Source organism: Kogia breviceps, chromosome 8, assembly GCF_026419965.1.
Source record: "Kogia breviceps isolate mKogBre1 chromosome 8, mKogBre1 haplotype 1, whole genome shotgun sequence".
Classification (NCBI taxonomy): domain Eukaryota; kingdom Metazoa; phylum Chordata; class Mammalia; order Artiodactyla; family Physeteridae; genus Kogia; species Kogia breviceps.
Window position 1 is genome coordinate 6,526,263 of NC_081317.1, and position 17,266 is coordinate 6,543,528.

At 59.3% G+C, this 17,266-nt stretch overlaps 1 long non-coding RNA gene across 1 annotated transcript; it reads right to left on the reverse strand.

The window, feature by feature from the left end:
* Positions 1 to 13,582: 13,582 nt before the first annotated feature.
* LOC136794706 (uncharacterized) lies at positions 13,583 to 16,972 on the reverse strand. Its single transcript, XR_010841832.1, has 3 exons — positions 16,929 to 16,972; positions 14,294 to 14,475; positions 13,583 to 13,756 (listed from the first exon to the last, which is right to left on the reverse strand). It is a non-coding gene; the product is annotated as an uncharacterized lncRNA (long non-coding RNA).
* Between the last annotated feature and the right edge of the window lie 294 nt (positions 16,973 to 17,266).

The following is a 17,266-nucleotide window of genomic DNA, read 5'->3' on the forward strand; positions in this document are numbered from 1 at the left end:
ACCCCTCATCGTTGTACTGATGGGGAAGCTTCAGGGCCCCAAGTGACCTGGGACAGGCCCCTTTCCTTGCTAGAGGCCTCACCTCCATAGTTTCTCTGCCTCTGCCACGATTATCCCCATTTTGCCGATGAAGAAACTGAGGCACAGAGGCCAGAGCTCTCAGCCAGCCAGGCAGCGATGGGTATGGATTCAGGTTTGTTCCTTAATCTTAACCATGCCTTTATGATGTGTACCTGCCCTAGGGGGTTGGGTGCTAGTGGTACGTAGCAGGACTGATGGGGAAGCCACAGGTCCACGTGGTCCAAGAGTCTGAAGGTGGGGTCAGAGCTGCAGGTGGCCAGGTCACAGTCCCCAGCCACTATCTGGAATCAGGCCTCAGCTGAGCCACTGGACCCTCATATTAAATGCAGCGCTAGACTGAGCAGATCTGCCCTCCCATCCTGGGAGAGGACCAGCCTGGGCCTTGAGTGGGACGTGGGCGTGGGTGACCCTGGGTTGCTGCAACAAGGCCTCCTCAGAGCCCTGCAGTAGTTAAACGCACACAGACACTGCCCTCCAGCCAATAACCTAGCACCGCCCACACCAGTTCCTTTGTTGGGGGTGGTCAGATGCTGCTTCCGGGTTCCAGAATGATGTGTGTGTGTGTGTGTGTGTGTGTGTGTGTGTGTGTGTGTGTGTGTGTGTGTACGCGCGTGCACGCACGCATGTATTTCTAGGGAGTTCCAGAGCTGTGGCCAGGGGCTGAGGTCCTCCTCCATCCATCATCCCCCTGGTCTGGTCTGGCCTGGTCAGACCACTGTCTGGTCCTGGAGGATCTGGATGTGTCCCCCAGGTCCCGCCTCAAGTGAAGGGCAGGACACTCAGTGCAAGGGACACACACACAGTTACTCTCACTCACCCACCCCACAGGCTGTCCCAGAGGCGGGCTCATGACACGCCCCAGCCATACCCATCCCCCCTCGGGCCTTGGGGTGCAAACACCAGCTGCCAGAGACTCAGCCCCCGCCCGCCGCGGTCACTGTTTGCTGGGTACCCTCCCCGTGTGCCCTTCCTCTGTTCCCACATTTCCGCTGCTTAACACTGACTATAGGCTGAGTTCAGACCCCTTTGCCTGCAGTCCAGGCCACCACGACCAGACTCAGCCCCTCTTTCTGGAAGATTCAGCACATCTTGAGGTACCACGTGCGGTTCCCCTTGCTCTTCTCTCTGCGCCTTTGTTCAAGCTGTTCCTGCAGCCTGTCCCCACCTTGTCCCAACACAAACGCCTGACCTCCTGTGAACCTGCTCCCTGGGCTGCCCTCTGTGTTGGGGGACAGCCCCTTACTCTGTCCTTGCAGGAGCCAGAGCCTGGCACTTCCCTGGCACCTTCTTGGTCTTCTTCAGCCCCACACCACGACACACCAACTCCCGTCCTCTGGACCTCCCAGACCACGCCCAAGGCCAGCCTCCCCTCTGTCTCAGGAGCCACTGCCCCGGGCCAGGCTGCCATCACTCTCCTGGGGCCTTGGTACCACTCCTGTATCCACTCTTGTCCCCTACAGCCCAGGCGAACTTTGCGGATCTGGTCTCCTCACTCTGCTCTATAAAACTTCCAAAGCTTCCGCTCGCCTCTAGGACAAGAGCCTTGGCTGGCCAACTGATCCTCTCTTGGGCCTTTAGATCTGTGTCTCTGGGACCCCCATCCACGCCGTCCCCACTCCCTCCACCAGTCACTCTTCCCTTGGTTAGTTAGTTAGCCTCTCCTCCTCGGCACCCCTCCTCCCTCCTCGGGGATCCCTCCGATGACCCCTGCAGAGCTCAGGCCCTTGGGACCAGCCCTTTCAGCCCCCTCGTCATTATTTACTGCATTATTCAGAATGGTTTGTGCAGGCTCAGCCTCCCCTGCTGGACTGTGAACCCCGTGTGGACCCTGCTATGTCTGTCTTGTTTGGCACTGGGTCCCCGGCACCCTCCCCATAGGCCCCCTCACCGGGTTTGCTTTTCAGCTTGGCTCCACCCCAAGGCAGGAGAAAGGGAGTCGAGGTCCCTGCTGCCCCGTTTCTGCCCTTGCCTCCAGGAAGCCCTCCCTGCAGAGGCCACGGGGTTTTCAGCGCAGCCCTCCTTGTCCCCTCCCCCAGTGACCACCACCCGGACAAGGGCAAGTCACCAGGCTGCTGTGGGCTGCAGAGCACTCCGCCCCCGACTCCCCAAGCCCCAGTGCCTTGCATAGCCCCGGGGTGGTGATACTCAAGAGGGCGCTGCTCTCAGCTCAGGCTTGGCAAGACCAGGATGGGCGGCCTGGGGGTGGGTCCAGCAGGAGCACCCCCGCCCTCAGCCAGGGGCCTGGGAGAGGAGCCAGAGGGGTGCAGGGAGGGGCTACAAGGGTGGCAGTGCCCTCTTCCACATCCATTCCCCTCCCAGAGACCTCTCACCCCCAGCTGGCTCCCCCCACTCCAGCTGGCCCAGTCTCTCCCCGCACTCCCCTCCCCGATCCCCCAGTCTGCCCCTTCCCCCACTTCTGCATTCCCTTGCCCCTCTCTCCTGCTCACCTTCCCTTTCCCTCCCCCTCCCCATTCCCTTTCCCCATCCTCTCCTCTCCTCTGCCATCCTCTCCTCTTTTCTCTGAGTCCTTCTCCCTAGCCTCCTTCCTTTCTTCTTCCTGGGTTAAAAATAATCAACTTTCTGGGAAGCAGCAGCTCCTGCTGAGCCGCCCTCCCCACACTTGGGAGCCCCTGAGAATAGCTTTCTGCGGTTCTCAACTCGAGCCCCTCCTCTCCCCCACCGCCCCTCTCCCCATGAGCTGACTAATAAGCCCGGGCCGGCAGCAAAGCCAGCTAGGCTAGAAAGGCTTTAACCACTTCGTGCCCAGACAGCGGGATCGGACGCTCGGCCCCCTGCAGGCCGGCCGGGATGGGGACCCCGGGTCGCGGGCAGCCCCGGAAGCCGGCCAAGCAGCAGCCAGACCCGAAGCTCTGAGCCGCACGTAGTAGACGCTCAATTAATTTTGGTGGTTCGATGAACTTTGACCTGTGACCACCAAACCGGCTCCTCCAGCTGCTTTTGCAGCTAACTTGGGGTTTTGGAGGCAGCGAAGCGACATCGCAGACACCCACAGAATAGGGAGGGGCTGATACTTTGGGGTCACAAGGAGGGTGTGCCTGGGCCGGTGAGTCTCCCTCCCCTTGGCCTGGCAGACTCCTTGCCCCTCGGCGCTGGGCACTGCCTGAGGGGGGCCAGGACTGTGCCCGCTACAGTGTGGGCCAAGGGCAGGGAGGGGCTGAAAACCGTCCTGGGATCCAAGAACGTCCACCGCTGGTCTGGTCTTCAGTGATCTTCTTGCAAAAGGGGAAACTGAGTCCCGGAGGAGGCAGTACGTCTCCGGGTTCCTGCCGCAGACCTTAAGGGATGCAGGGCCACCGGAGACCCTCAGCTCCACCACAGGGGTTTCTACGGGTGTAAGGCAGCGGGGTGGCGGGGGACATCAAGGTCAAAGGTGAGGGGTAGGTGGGGAGGGAAAGAACTCAAATCCTGCGAGGACCCCCGCCGGCTCCGCCCACTCCGCGCGGTCTCGGCATTACCTCATCGCGGCGCGCGCCCATTGGCTGGTTCCCCCGGAGGCCGGCCCAATGCGGCGAAGCTCGTTAACCCTTCCCGCCCCGCGGACTCAACCTTGGCCATGCCAGTTGTCCCAGCGGCCCCACGCGGCCTTCGGGAGTCCACGGGCCACGGAGACCGGGAAGGGTACTTGGGGGGCTGGCCCGCAGGCAGAGAGCTCAGGGGTTAGAGCACAAGTCAGCCGGCCTCTCTTGGGGCCCCATCCTCCTACAGGCTGTGTGACCTTGGGCAAACAACCTCACCTCCCTCAGCCTCCTCTACTTGTTTTCTCAGCTGTAAAAAGAAGTGAATGATGTAACTGCTGCCCTTCCTAATTCCTTCCCCAGTACTTGCCAAGTGCCGGGCACACGTGGGTTCCGTGCTTCCACATTGTCTCCTCACTGCAAGAGGTACACTTATGATTATGGGTTTTCAGAAGAGGAAAGCGGCTCAGAGCAGAGAAGCGCCTCCCAAGGTCACACAGCAAGAAAGTGACAGAGCTGGGATTTGACCCCAAGCCTGTGTGCGTTCTGAGCCTGGATTCCCACCCAATGCAAGATACTGTTTCTGCTGGGAGGTGCGGCTTCTCGGAGCTCCTGGTCCCGCAGGAGGGATAGGACTCACATCCCCAGCCAGCCAGACCATGCACGAGGAAGGACGGTGACCTAACACCAGTGACAAGCTGGAGAGCCAGGGCCTCCAGGGAGCGAAGGCTTCCTGGAGCAAAAGGGGAGGCAGGAGGACCCTTGGGTAAAGACAGAGGATGGATGTGCAGCGGGGGCACACCAAGTTGGGTCTGGAAGCTCTGAAGAAGCCGGAAGCATCCCCTACAGCCGACCTCCAGGACCAGGGTCAGCCAGCCGGCGCTGACGTGGAACCCGGGAGGCTGCTCCTCTCTGGGCAGCACTGGAGGGCAGGAGTACAAGCAAAGGCCCACATACCTTGTGTCTAAGTATATTGACAAGTTATAAATCAAGCTAACGAACTGCTAAATAAAATACGTTCTGTCCTCCTTCCTTGACAAATATACCTTCCTAAGGACAAACACACCTGGAAGGCTGGGTTGTATTTAGAAGTCTCAGACTCCTGGGGTCCATGCTGCAAGTGGCAGCGTGAGGAGAGGCAGCCCTGGCCTCCGGTTTCCACTCAGCCCCTCTTTTCTTTCTGCGCAGGTTTTGCTCTTTTCCATGAGGGGCTTTACGTGCTCGGGTGCTGACACTCCAGCCTGCATGAGTAAACTCTGCCCACACCCATTGCAAACAGCCACCTCTTGGCCACCCCTAGGGATGAGGGGTACCCAAACAGCTCAGACCCACCCCCAAGGAGGATGGACCCAGGAAGTGGGCTGGGGGGCATTGAGCAGGGAATTCCACGGTCTCAGGTGCCCAGATCACACATTCCTTGCCCCATGAGGAAAGGCACAATCAGAAAAGGGCCAGAGTGCCGCTGTCTAGACTGGGACTGGGGTCTGAGGACTGTGCTGTGGTCCCCGGGCACTGCTGCAGACTGAGGTGGCCCAAGCTGGATGCAGCGCTTCCCCTCTTCTGGGAACTTGACCATCACTTCCAGCCACGCCCCTGCCCCTGCCCAGTTCCCAGGTGCTGTCGCCCCAACTGCTTCTCCCCAACCCCCAAGCCCAGTACTTCCCAAGACCTAAGGAGCTTCCCACTTCAAGAAGTCAGCTCCCTTCACCCTGTGCCCACTGCCCCTGCCCCAATCCAGGCGGGGCCCCCAGCTCCCACTCTCTGCCCACCTCCCTGCCCAGTCTGCCCTCTATGTCCCCCAGACAGATCTTTCTAATATGCAAGCATGATTGAGCACTTCCTTCCCTCTCTGGCTCTCCAGGCTTTCAAAGTAGCGTTCCCAGGCTCCGGATATCCGGCTCCTCTCAGCTTCTCCTCCCCTCCCATCACCTTTGATTCTAAGATCCAGCCATTGGGACCTTCTCTCCAGTCTGGACAGTTTTATGTCCTTTCTGCCCCAGAGCCTTCAGGCATGTCATTCCCCTCGCCTAGAACCACGCTTTCTGCTCTTCATTTTGCTAAACTCAGCTTAAGAGTCTCCTCTCCATGGGACCCCGCCTGAATCCCCGGATCAGCAGAAGTGACACCGTAATGAGCTGATTCTCTCTGGAGTTACCCATTTCAGGTGTTTCGCATCTGGACCGTAGGCGCCAGGAGGGCAGACTTGTTGGTCTTGTCTTGTTCACTGCTCCATCTTCAGTGTTGGCAGAGTGCCTGGCCCAGAGTAGGTGACACTGAAAGTTCATTGGACAGGTGGGTGTGCACTGGGCTAGAAATCAGGAGACTGACGGGAGTTCCCTGGTGGTCCAGTGGTTAGGACTCAGCACTTTCAATGATGGGGCCCAGGTTCAAATCCCTGGTCAGGGAACTAAGCTCCTGCAAGCTGTGAGTTGCAGCCAAAAAAAAAAAAAAGAAATCAGGAAACTAAGAATGACAGTATCCATTGCACACTGTATACCAAGCCCTGTTTTTATTCATAGTGTATGCTTATTTCTCACAACCATTTTTGAAATAGGAACTATTATTCTTCCCATTCTACAGAATGAGAATACTGAGGCACAGAGGGTTCAGAGACTTAGGCTCCCAGCTGGCAAGGAACAGGCCCAGATCTGAGCCTGGGCAGTTGAGTTCCAAAGCTCAACCACCTCCCTCTTCCCATCTAGTCCCAGCTGGGCTAGTACCTTGCTGTGGGTCCCTGGGCCACTGTCTCTACCTCTCTGAGCTGAAGATTTTCTGTCTGTGCCACACAGGGTTGCCAAAGTGGTGATCCCTGAGCTCTCTTCCTGGCTGACACCCGGGGGTCTCATGACACTTCCTGGGAAGTTCTCCTGATGATCTGCCCTTTGGTGAGTACCTGCTCTCAGGCCCCGTCCCCAGGTCTCAGGCCAAGGCTCTCTGTGGGGGTCCTATGGGTGATGCCCAAGGAGTTGAATGGATGGAGAACAGTTGGGTGTGAGTTAGGCAAGGCAGGTGGGGGTGGTCAGTACTTAGAAACTGTGGTCAATTTTCCTTTTTTTTTTTTTTGGTGGTACGCGGGCCTCTCACTGCTGTGGCCCCTCCCGTTGCGGAGCACAGGCTCCGGACACACAGGCCCCAGCGGCCATGGCTCACGGGCCCAGCCGCTGCGCGGCATGTGGGATCTTCCCGGACCGGGCCACGAACCCGTCTCCCCCGCATCGGCAGGCGGATTCTCAACCACTGCGCCAGCAGGGAAGCCCCAATTTTCCTTTTTTAATCAGTGAGCCCCAGAGGCAGGAGGCAGGGCCCATGGCTCCCCTCACCAAGTGACCCTGTGGTTCTAGAACTCATCTCTATTTTAAACGTTCCACCTCGGACAGGCAGGAGCCCAGAGCACTTAGCTGGGTAACCAAATTGTCTTGTCATCATGGCCAGCTGCTGCTGGGCCTCCCCCTCACACGCACTGCACACACCCTCCAAAAGCTCAGCTGCCAGGTACTGGGGTTCAGGCAGAGACAGGAGGCTAATGGTCCAGGGGGCCTGAGCACAGCAGTCATGTCCAGGGGGCACTTGGAATAGACTCAAGCTTGGGTCCCCATGCCAGAGGGGACACTCCACCACATCTCAGGCACTCATCACAACAGCCCTGTGGGATATGTACGCATTTTCCAGAGGAGGGCGCTACATGAAGACTCAGAGAGGGACAGTGACTTGCCCAAAGTCACACAGCCAGGAGGAGGAGTCTGGATTTTGCTCTTAATCACTCCGCCCCCTGCTTCAGGCAAAGGTGTTTCAAAACACATTCGTAGGGACCTCCCTGGTGGTCCAGTGGTTAAGACTTCACACTTCCAGTGCAAGGGGCTCAGGTTCGATCCGAGGTCGGGGAACTAAGATCCCACGTGCTGCGCGGTGCGGTCAAAAAATCAACAAAAACCAAACACGTTCATAGACAGGATGAGTATGAGTGAAGTGATAAGAAAAGCTCTGGAAGAAACTCTGGGACACAAATGTAGGTCAGTGTCAGGGAGCGGTTTTTTGGTTTTGTTTGTGGCCGCACCGCATGGCTTGCGGGATCTTTGTTCCCCGACAGGGGATTGAACCCGGGCCACGGAAGTGAAAGTGCCAAGTCCGAACCACTGGACCACCAGGGAATTCCCAATGTAAGGGAGTGTTTATAAATGAGCATGAGTGCCCCTTCTTCCCCATCCCAGCATCCCTCCTTTCCCGCTTTTCTCGTGCTGCCTTCATGTATTCACTCCGTAGACTCTAAGCTCCATGAGGGCAGCAGCTGATTCGTTCCTCACCACGTACCCAGGAAGTAATTCCATGCCGGGCACACGGAGGTGCCAGTGAACCCTGGTGAATGAAAATACAAGTGACTTCAAGAGCAGCACGTGGCCGCTCCGCCCCCCCACCCCCCTTTCCCTGTGCCCTGGCTAGTCCTCTCCCCGCTCTGGCCTCTGTTTCTCCATCTCTGCCTGTGGGGTGGTGCATGCCACCCTGAACCTGAGCTCAGGTGAGCTGCTGGGCTCCTCCTGGGCCAAGGGAGGGGGTCCTAACACCCAAAGGGCAGTGGGGACGAGGGTGGATGCTGTGAGGTTCTAGGCTCATCTTCCCCATTTCCTTGAAGAAAGAGGGTAACTCAGTTCCTTTCCTGCGTCTGCCTTTCTCCCCTCCTTATTCTCCTGACTCCGGTCACTCTCCAGGAGAGGTCCACCCTCCTTCTCTACAAGTAGCTCTACAAGCTACTTGTCAGGAACCCCAAGCAAACAGCCCACCCCCGGGACTTGGCACAAAGGGACCCAGCTTGCCAGAAGGGACGAGCATGACCAGGACACTCAGTTGGGGAAGGGCTCGCATAGGGCATGAGTTGCACCTCCCAAAGCTCAGTTCACTCACAGACGCGGCCCAGCAGGAGCCCGGTGGCCCTGAAATAACATCCAATCTGACACTTCCGAGTTTCTGCAAGGCACTTTCAGTGTGACCCCATTTTACAGATGAGAAAGCTGAGACTCTGGAGAGAAGTGACCTCGAGGCTCTGGTGCTGTTCAAGTCACCCAATATTCCTGAGGCCCTGGAGGGGTGGGAGGGGGGTGAGAGGGGGTGGGGACGGGGAGCAACTAGACACTGTCCTTCCTCTCCAGTAGCTGTGGTCTGGGTGGGAGTGCGGCTGACCAAAGCCCAGGTAAGCGTGTGTGACCTGCAGGTGAGAGGGCCAGGCCTGGAGCGACTCTACTGGGAGTGAGGACAGCTCCCAGCACAAATGGGGGCAGGTACTCACTTGAGAGGACCTTGAGGGAGGTGGGCCTGGGACAATGTTGGCCATGGGAGGGGGTCAGGCGTCCAGGCACTAACTGAGCAGGAGTTGGTGCAAGGCCCTGTGCTGGAATGGAGGCGAAGGAGGACGGGCCCCTGCCCTCGCTGGAGTGGGAAGGGTCAATATCATGGCGGGAAAGCAAGATTAGAGCGTATAGGAGCCCAGAGGAGGGGCACCACTGTTGAAAGGTCTGTGTGTGAACGTGTGTGCGTTTATTGTGGGGTCAGGGTTTGTAAGGTGTGCACATTGAACGGTCTGTGTGATATGGGTCGGGGGGGTGTCTGCAGCCTGTGGCATATGAAGTGTGTACACACGCAAGCGTGGTGTGTGTGTGTGTGTGTGTGTGTGTGTGCGCGCGCGCCTTGGGATGTGACTGCGCCTGTGTGCTGGTGTGTGTGTTGTGGGTGGTGGTAGCTGGGACACTCCCCAGGGGAAGAGCTGAGGAGAGATGGCAGAGATGTTAACCAGGGAAACGGGGGAGCAGAGGAGGTGTTCCAGGCAGAGGGAGGGAACAGCACGTGCAAAGGCCTCTAGGCAAGAAGAGGGCGCCCAGAGCACTGGAGCACTTGAAAGAGTTCCAGTGAGGCTGGGGGACGGGTAGGGCGGGTCTCTTTCTCTGATACCTTGAGGGTATGCCGGGCGGGAGTGCGGGTGGGAGTTGGGGGGGAGGGGCGCGCCGAGAGGGTTCAGCCGCACGGACCAGGCGGGAGGGGCGGGCCTGGACCAGGGGCAGATGCTGGGTGGAGGTGGGGCTGCGTTTGTGCAACAGCCAGAGCCACGGCCCGTGCGCATCTGGGAAGCTGTGTGGTCTGGGATCCCGGACCTGAGCCTAATCCCGGCTCAGCCACTGAGAGCAGTAGCCAGAAGGTTCTTAGTTTCCCGTCTATAAATTGGGTCCCGAGATTATACGTCAAAGACCCGAGAAAGAGCCTAAGAACTGTCCATGTTTGCAGTGCAGTCTGTGTGTCTCTGGTGAAGGATGGGGTGGGCATTTGCTAACAAGCTTTCCCAGCACCCCAAGAGGACGGAGATGCGGAAGATGGCAGCCCTGGCACAGGGCTCAGCTGTTAGCACGTGGCCTGAGGGCACAGAGGAGGGCATGGGGTGGGGGACGAGAGCCAGGATTTGAACCCAGGTGACCAGACTCCAAAATGGCCCTCTCACCTGACTGCGGTAGGTTCATAATCTGGATCATGCGCTCACAGCTGCCCCAGAGCCTTCACACTGCATGCTCTTTTCTTATATATTTTATCCTTTTCTTTTTTCTTGCTAGATTATCAGTCGTGCTTTAGAAATGAGAAAAGTGGCCAGGACTCAAACCCAGGCGGACCTGCTCCAGAATGCGCCCCCTTCCCCCACCTTGTATGTATGCAGCCGGTTTTCCCAGCATATGCGGAACCGGCCCTCAACTGCAGGTGGCTGAGAGCCTGCGGCAAGGCAGAAAGGACTTGGGCCCGGAAACTCAGCTCTGCTGCCCACCTGCCGTGTGCCCTTGGGTGAGTCTCTTTCCACCTCTGGGCCTGGGGTCACCCAGCTGTGCAATTCCCTTACCGAGTCTGGGAAGATTTGCTGAGCACCTGCTCAGTGGCAGGTGAGACCAACGTCCAGAGAGCCTAAAAGACTCGCCCAAGGTCAAGCAACCCGCGTAAGGCGACTCCGGATTTGAACCTGGAACCCCAGTGTGTGCCCTTCAAGGCGGCCTCCTCCACAGCCTCCAGGAGTGCTGTCCCCGCCCCTAGCAGCCCGCAGCGCGGGGCTCAGGGGCCCCACGCGGTTCCAGGCCCGGCCAGCCTGACGTCAGGCCGGGGCCAGCGGGGCCTAGCTCTGCACAGACAGACGGCGCGGGCCGGGCCGGGGGCGGTGATGACTCAGGGCCCCGAGACGGCCGGGAAGCGGAAAGTTTTGTGCAGATGACATCACCGGGCCGCGAGGGCGGGAGGGGGCCGGCTCCGGAAAACGGCGGCCTGGCGGGCGGCCCGGCCTAGGGCAGGGCGCGGGAGGGCGCGGGCGGGGGGAACGCGGGGTCGTCACGCTCCGCCGCGCCGAAAAATACCGACCCCCCCCACCCCCACCCCCACGCCCCGGCACCCCGCTCCCAGCCCCCGGCCCGGGATCCAGGCCCTGGAGCCCGATTCCGCGCTTGCTGGCGAGGAGCGGGTTCCACCCGCCTGCTAAGACGCCGCGCTCCCCAGCGCTCCGGAGGCAGCCGCATCCATCCTGCTGCGTCCCTGCATTTTAATTACCGCCGCATTAATATTCATGAGCCGGGACTCGAGGGGGACCGCGGGCTGTCATTTCCCTCGCCCGCGCACCCCCGCACCCCTCTTCCCCGGCTGAGTCGTGGGCTTTTTTCCCTCCCGCTCCCAGCCCCGCCCGCGCCAACAGTTGGTGCACAGCCGATTTGGGGTGTGTGTGAGCGAGGATGAGTGAGAGCGGGTGTGCGTGCCGTGGGCGAGGGTAAGGGCCGGTGGGGAGGACCTGAACGCGGCGTGGGGGGCGGAGTGAGAGGGTGGGATGTGCCCGCGGGATCCGAGTGTAAACGTGTACGAGTGTGGTTGTGTGGCTGTGTGTCCGCTTGTGTGAACGTGTGTGCCCGAGGGAGCATGGGCCTGCAGGCACACGTGTAAGCCTGCGTGGGGGCCCGCGTGTGTGTGTGTGAGCGTGAGCGTGAGCGTGCCTGTGTTTCTCTGGACAATCCCAAGGGCTGTGTGTAAGCCTGGGGCAGGCAGCTGTGTGCACAGTCTGGTCTGGGGCTGGGGGAACGGTCACAGGGTCTGACTGTACAATGGGGAGACTGAGGCCTGGGGAGAGGCTGGGCCTTGTCCAAAGTCACCCGCTTAGTGAGTGGCATGGAGGGCCCAGAACCCAGGGCCTGGGTGTTGGGTGCTCTCTGCTCCCTGCTCTCCTGTGCCGTTGTTTACAACGATGGCAGACAGAAGGTGCTGAGCTGGCACCTCTCGTGTGCTCTCCCCAGCAAACCTGTGCCGCAGGGGCTCCATCAGGCCCCTTTGCAGACAAGGACACGGAGGCACTGGTCTAGCAGGTGAAGGGTGAAGCTGGAGCCCAGAGATGTCCAAGTCCACAGCCCCTGGCTTTAACAACCACGCCACGCTGCCCCCTGGGGAACTGTTTGTGGGGGTCCCCTCTGGGATGAGCCGGGGGTACCTGAAGGTTCTTCAGGACCGCCGGTGCTGCAAGGGCCCTGGCCTCAGAGCGTGTTTCACCAGAAGCATGGCTGCTTCACCGGGGGTGCTCCCAGCCCCCCAACTTGCCTCCCCCTCCTTTGAAGCCTGCCCATGCACCCGGCCCCGGCCCCCAGCCCAGGCACATCAGGGGCTCAACAGGACGCGGGAGGTCTGCTTCACAAGGGAGCAGGCCGACAGACTTCAAGGCTCCTGGCCCTCTTCCTGGGGCCTGGGGTCAGGCAATCACTCATTCATTCATTCATTCATTTGTTCATCCAACTGATGCTTAAGTGCCTATTGTGTGCCAGTGACTGTTCTCGACAAAGGGGACCCTCTGAGTTTGGGAGGAACCCACGCCACTCTGTTCCCTATGCTGCTCATCTCCACCCTGGGGTGGAGGTCTCTGCGCTCTAAGAGGGGGTTCTCTGTGCTCAGGCTCACTTGGGGTGGGGGTCTAGGGCACCTGTGCACAGAAGAAAGTTTCCCACCCCCGGCCTAGCCACAGAGGTCCGCGTGCACACACACTGGGAGGGCCAGGCAGGAAAGGGCTGTCATCTTGGGGCTAACGCAGAGCGGAGCAGACCAGGCTAGGGAAGCCTGGATCTTTGCTTTCCTCTCCTTCTGCAATGCGTCCTTCTCCTTCAACTAAACCCAGGGGCTGGCCAGTCCGTCTTTCCCTGGGTGAGGCAAGGCCTTCCTCCCTCTCACGTCTCCCCTGCCCCAGCCCTGCGCTTCTGAGCACTCGGCACCAGCTGTTTCCTCCTCTCCGCCCGCCCGGGGCTGGGCTGGGACTCACCTCCCAGCCATATCCCCTGAGTTTTCTCCTCCCCTCCTGGGGAACTCTATGGGAACATAGATAAGGGGACAGGAGGTACAGTCTGGGGCTCTCTGGAGAGGAAGTCATGGTTTCACTGGGCTCCACAGGTCAAGTAGGTGGTTGCCCTGTGAATGGAGACGAGAAGGGAGGAGAGGCATCCCAGGCAGTGGGAATGGCTCAAAGGGATGACGGCAGCCCCTCTTCCGGGAACCAGAGCAGGCCAAAGGCATGAGATCTGGGGAGACCAGAGGGATAGATTTTTCTCCTAAAGAGCTGGAGGCAGTACAGCCTAGTGGTCGGGACTCCCGGGTGAGCTTGGGCAAGACTCTGAGCCCCATTTCCCCATCTGTGCAATGGGGAGAGCAACATATATATATATATATATATTTATTTATTTATTTATTATTTTTTTTTTTTCTGGATTGTATTCAGATTAAGAGATACTGCCCGTAAAGCACCTAGCACAGTGTCTGGTGCTCCTACATGGGACAGTCTGTCCTCAAAGTCAGAGGGAGGCCCCTGGGATAACTGTCCCCATGTAGCCCAGAATGGGATTTAAGGCTCAGCCTGTGTCCCACAGTGGGGATGAGTTTGGTGAGGACAGTCTTCTGGGGCGAGTAGGGACAGGCTGAAGCCATCAGTCAGGGGAGGCTCAGGCTCTAGGCAACAGGAGGGTCTCCAAGCCCCACAGCCCCTGGCCTCACCTGTAGTTCTCTGCGAAGGTGCTGCCAGATCGCCCATCACTCAAATGGCCGGAAAGCCATCAGTCAGAGGTGGCCTGGACCCACCCATCCTGGCTCAGTCCACTGCAATCTCCTATGTCTCTGTCTCCCAGCTCTTTCCTTTGCAAATGTCTTTCTTTATTTTTTTGGAATAGACATACCTGTACAGGCAGAAATTTTAAGGAAGTGCTGCAAAAGTTCACACAGTACATCCTCGCCTGTCCTTCTAGTTTTTTTGCGTGTATGTTTCCAGGACATTTCTCTGACTACAGAACTGTCTTTCTCCAACTCCCACCCGATGATATCCACCTCTGCTCAAAGACCTTCGGTGGCTCCCTACCTTTACTCAGCAAATGTAGCTTTTCTAAGGCTTTTAGCAACACCACCCCGGGTGTGTTACCTCCTCTCGGGCTGCCATGCCTTTGCCCTTGCAAAGAGCCTCCACCAAAATTCCTCTTCATTGCTTCAAACCAGGCTTCCCTGTTTCTGGGTCTCCTCCCCAAGCTCCTGCCCTCCCTGCCCCCCACCTCTCTCCTGGTGCCCGGCAGCCCAGGAGGTTCTTTTATGGCGGTGCTTTTCGCATTTAACTTTCACAAGGGTGTTATTGGAGTCGTGTGTTCTCACTCAACTATGAGTTTCTCGAAGGCTCCGCCACTCCGCCACTCCGCCACCCCATTCTTAATTTTGTTGCCACCTACCTCGACGTCTTACACATAGTAGGTGCTTCAAGTGTTTTATTTTTGAAAACATTCAACTTGCTTTTTCTTTAGGGATTCAGGCTCCAAGCCAGCAGATAAGGGTTTGAATCCGGACTCTCTCATTTCCTAGCTGTGTGTCCTTGAGAAAGTGAATTGACCTCTCTGAGCCTCAGTTACTTCACCTGGAAAATAAAGCTAATAATAAAACCTCCCTCCAAGAGTAACAGTGAGATGACAATGTATGTAAAACACCCAACATCAGCCTGAAGCAGCGCGCCGCTGACATGTTCTACTCATTCGAGTTATTCAGTCCTATTCAGTCTCATTCAGACTCGCCCAAGGCCACCTGTCCAGTTGTGGGTAGCGCAGTGACTCGACTCCCATCTCTTCCTACTGCAGTGCGCCTGACTTCCTGCTGATGAGTGAGGCTCACAGGCCACTGTCTGTTTTGCAGACAGAATAGGGTCCAGAGAGGCTGGGTCACACAGCCCCGTGAGCAACGCAAGGATCAGTCTGTCTGCCAGGTTCCTGGTGGGTTCCCCCGGCCACTTCCCCACGGCCCCAGTGAGACCCACCATCCTGATCAGAGCCTCTGGTCCTCCTGGTGGTCAAGGAATCAGCAAAGTGGGCCCCTACAATTGGGACAGTCAATAAAGCAAAGAGCCCCCGCTGGTGGGATGCTCACAGTGACCCCGTTATCCCATCCTCCAGGGCCGCTCACTCAGACTCAGACTCCTGCGGTACAGGGGCTTGCCAAAGGAGGGGTAAGGCCAGAATTCTTCCTCCCCCAGCCCTCATGACCAGCAGGACAGTGGGCTCTCGCCTGGGCTGTAACAGCACTGGGGCTGGAGCAGCACTGGGGCTGGAGCTGGAGGCCAGGCGCAGCCCAGGGTCGGGGGTGCTTCCCAGTTCTGGAAGATCATCTGGGGGCCCTTCCCCAGCCCTGGCCCCGCAGAGCCTGCCCGACTGCGTCTCTGAGCCGCACCCAAACTCTTCCCGGCTTTGCCAGGGAGACTGGAAATTTCTGCCCAGCAGCTTCTCTGGGAGGATTTCCACACGGCTCATGGGGGATGGGGAGGAGAAGCCGGGCTGCTTCGAGGCTCAGCATTCTCACGGCTCTGCTTAAGAGGACAGGGAGGGGGGCTTCGCTAGGCTTTGGTGAGTCCTTCAGAAATAACAGTAATAAACAACCAGCTCCAACAACAGTGACTGTGTACTGAGCGCTTACTGTGTGCCGGATCCTGTGCTAAGTCAAGACTGGCATGGCCTAACGGAATCTTCCAGAGCCCAGGCGAGGCTGGCACTGTTACTAACCCATCTCACAGGTGAGCAAGAGAGGATCAGAGTGGTGAAGGCGGCTGCCCCAGGCTACACAACTGGAAGCTGAGGCCAAACCTGTGACACTCTGGAACCCAGTAGGTGCAGTAACCCAGTAGGCTGGGAGCGGGCAGGACTGGAAGGCGCCCAGGGGTGGCTGGGGTGGGGGAAACACTAGGGGCCCCTAAAGGAAACTTCGATGCACAGAAGTTAACCACGGCTTGGCCACAATCTGCAGTCCAGGGGAAGGCCTGCTTGGCCCTGGGGTCTCTGTTAGCACCTAAGAGTGTCCTCCTGCAGTACACTGAGTCCATCTGGAGACCTCAGGGGGTCTGGAAACTTCTCCCTACAACCAGTCCTGGTAAACCAGTAATTCCAGACACCTCCCACTCCTACCCGGCCCTGGGGCTGTGGGCGCCTGACGCTGTGAGGTCAGATGCACGGGCTTGCTCACTGCGCTCTGGGATCCCTGGAAAAGCGCCCCAGTCAAATTCAGCCAGTGGCTAATGTGCCCCTACAGCGTGCCTGGCCCTCAGACCCCAGGGCTCTCAGCAGACCCAAAGTCACAACAGGGGGAGAGGGGTGAAGGGAGAGTCTCAGGCCTTGGGCAAAGGAATGGGGCGCGGAGGGGGGGGAGGGAATCAGACATCCCCGCCAGGCAGCTGAGCGGCCTGCCGCAGTGATAACCGTCACTGGGCTCAGGTCCCCCACTCCTTAAACGGGCAAACCGATCCCTTCCCTCCCAGGCAGCTGAGGCTTCGGGGAGCTCCCGGGAACAGCGCAGGGGGGAAAAGGGGGCACCCCAGGCCTTGCTCCCCGCTCCCCCGTCTCCCCCCCCCCCAAACCCCCGCCCCCGGCCGGGCGCCGTTCCCCACCCGGGGCCAGGCCGCCGAGGGCGATGCGTGCAGGGCGCGGCAGCGGCGCGGGCCCAGGCGCCCAGTTCAGCGGAAAGGAATGTCTTGCTCGGCGGGGGAGGCCGCGGCCCCCGAGGCCGTGTAAACCCCGCCGCCCTCCCCGGGCCTCATTTATTGCGGCTCTAAAGCCGGGCTAGTTCCGCCAGCCGGGCTGCTCCCCGGGTCCGCCGCATGACTCACCCCCGCGCCCCGCCGCCCACTCCCGCCCCCCTCCCGGCCGCCACCGTCAGACCCTCTAACAACCTTTGCCCAAAGTCGGGGAGGGTCTCCCAAAGGGGGTGCGCGCGCCCCTGCCCGCCGGAGCCCACCGCCCCGCCCCCACCCGCTGTGGAGCCCCCCCTCCCCTCCCAGCGCCGCCCGCCCGCTCCCTCCCCTCCCCTTCCCTCCCCTCCCCCCTCCATAACTCAAAAGCTTGTCAAGCTGGTTCCAGACTCCTGGCGCCGGGCTCCGCTCCAGGAAAGAAAAAAAGGAGAAAAGAAAAAGGGAAAAAGCCGGCGCGAGGGAGCGAGAGAGAAAGAGAAAGGCCCGCAGAGCGAAACTGCGCCCCCGGACCCGCTCAGCTCTGTGGTCCCTGTCCCCCCAGGCCAGCCCGGCTCCCCTAACCCTGCTGGGGAACCCCCGCACCATGGGGGCAGAGGGCGCGCCCGCAACACGGATCAATTATTTATGGGCAAATCAATTATTCAGCTGCCCCGGGAAGCGGGTGGGGGGCGGGTAAGGCCAAAGAGGGGGAGAGCGGCTG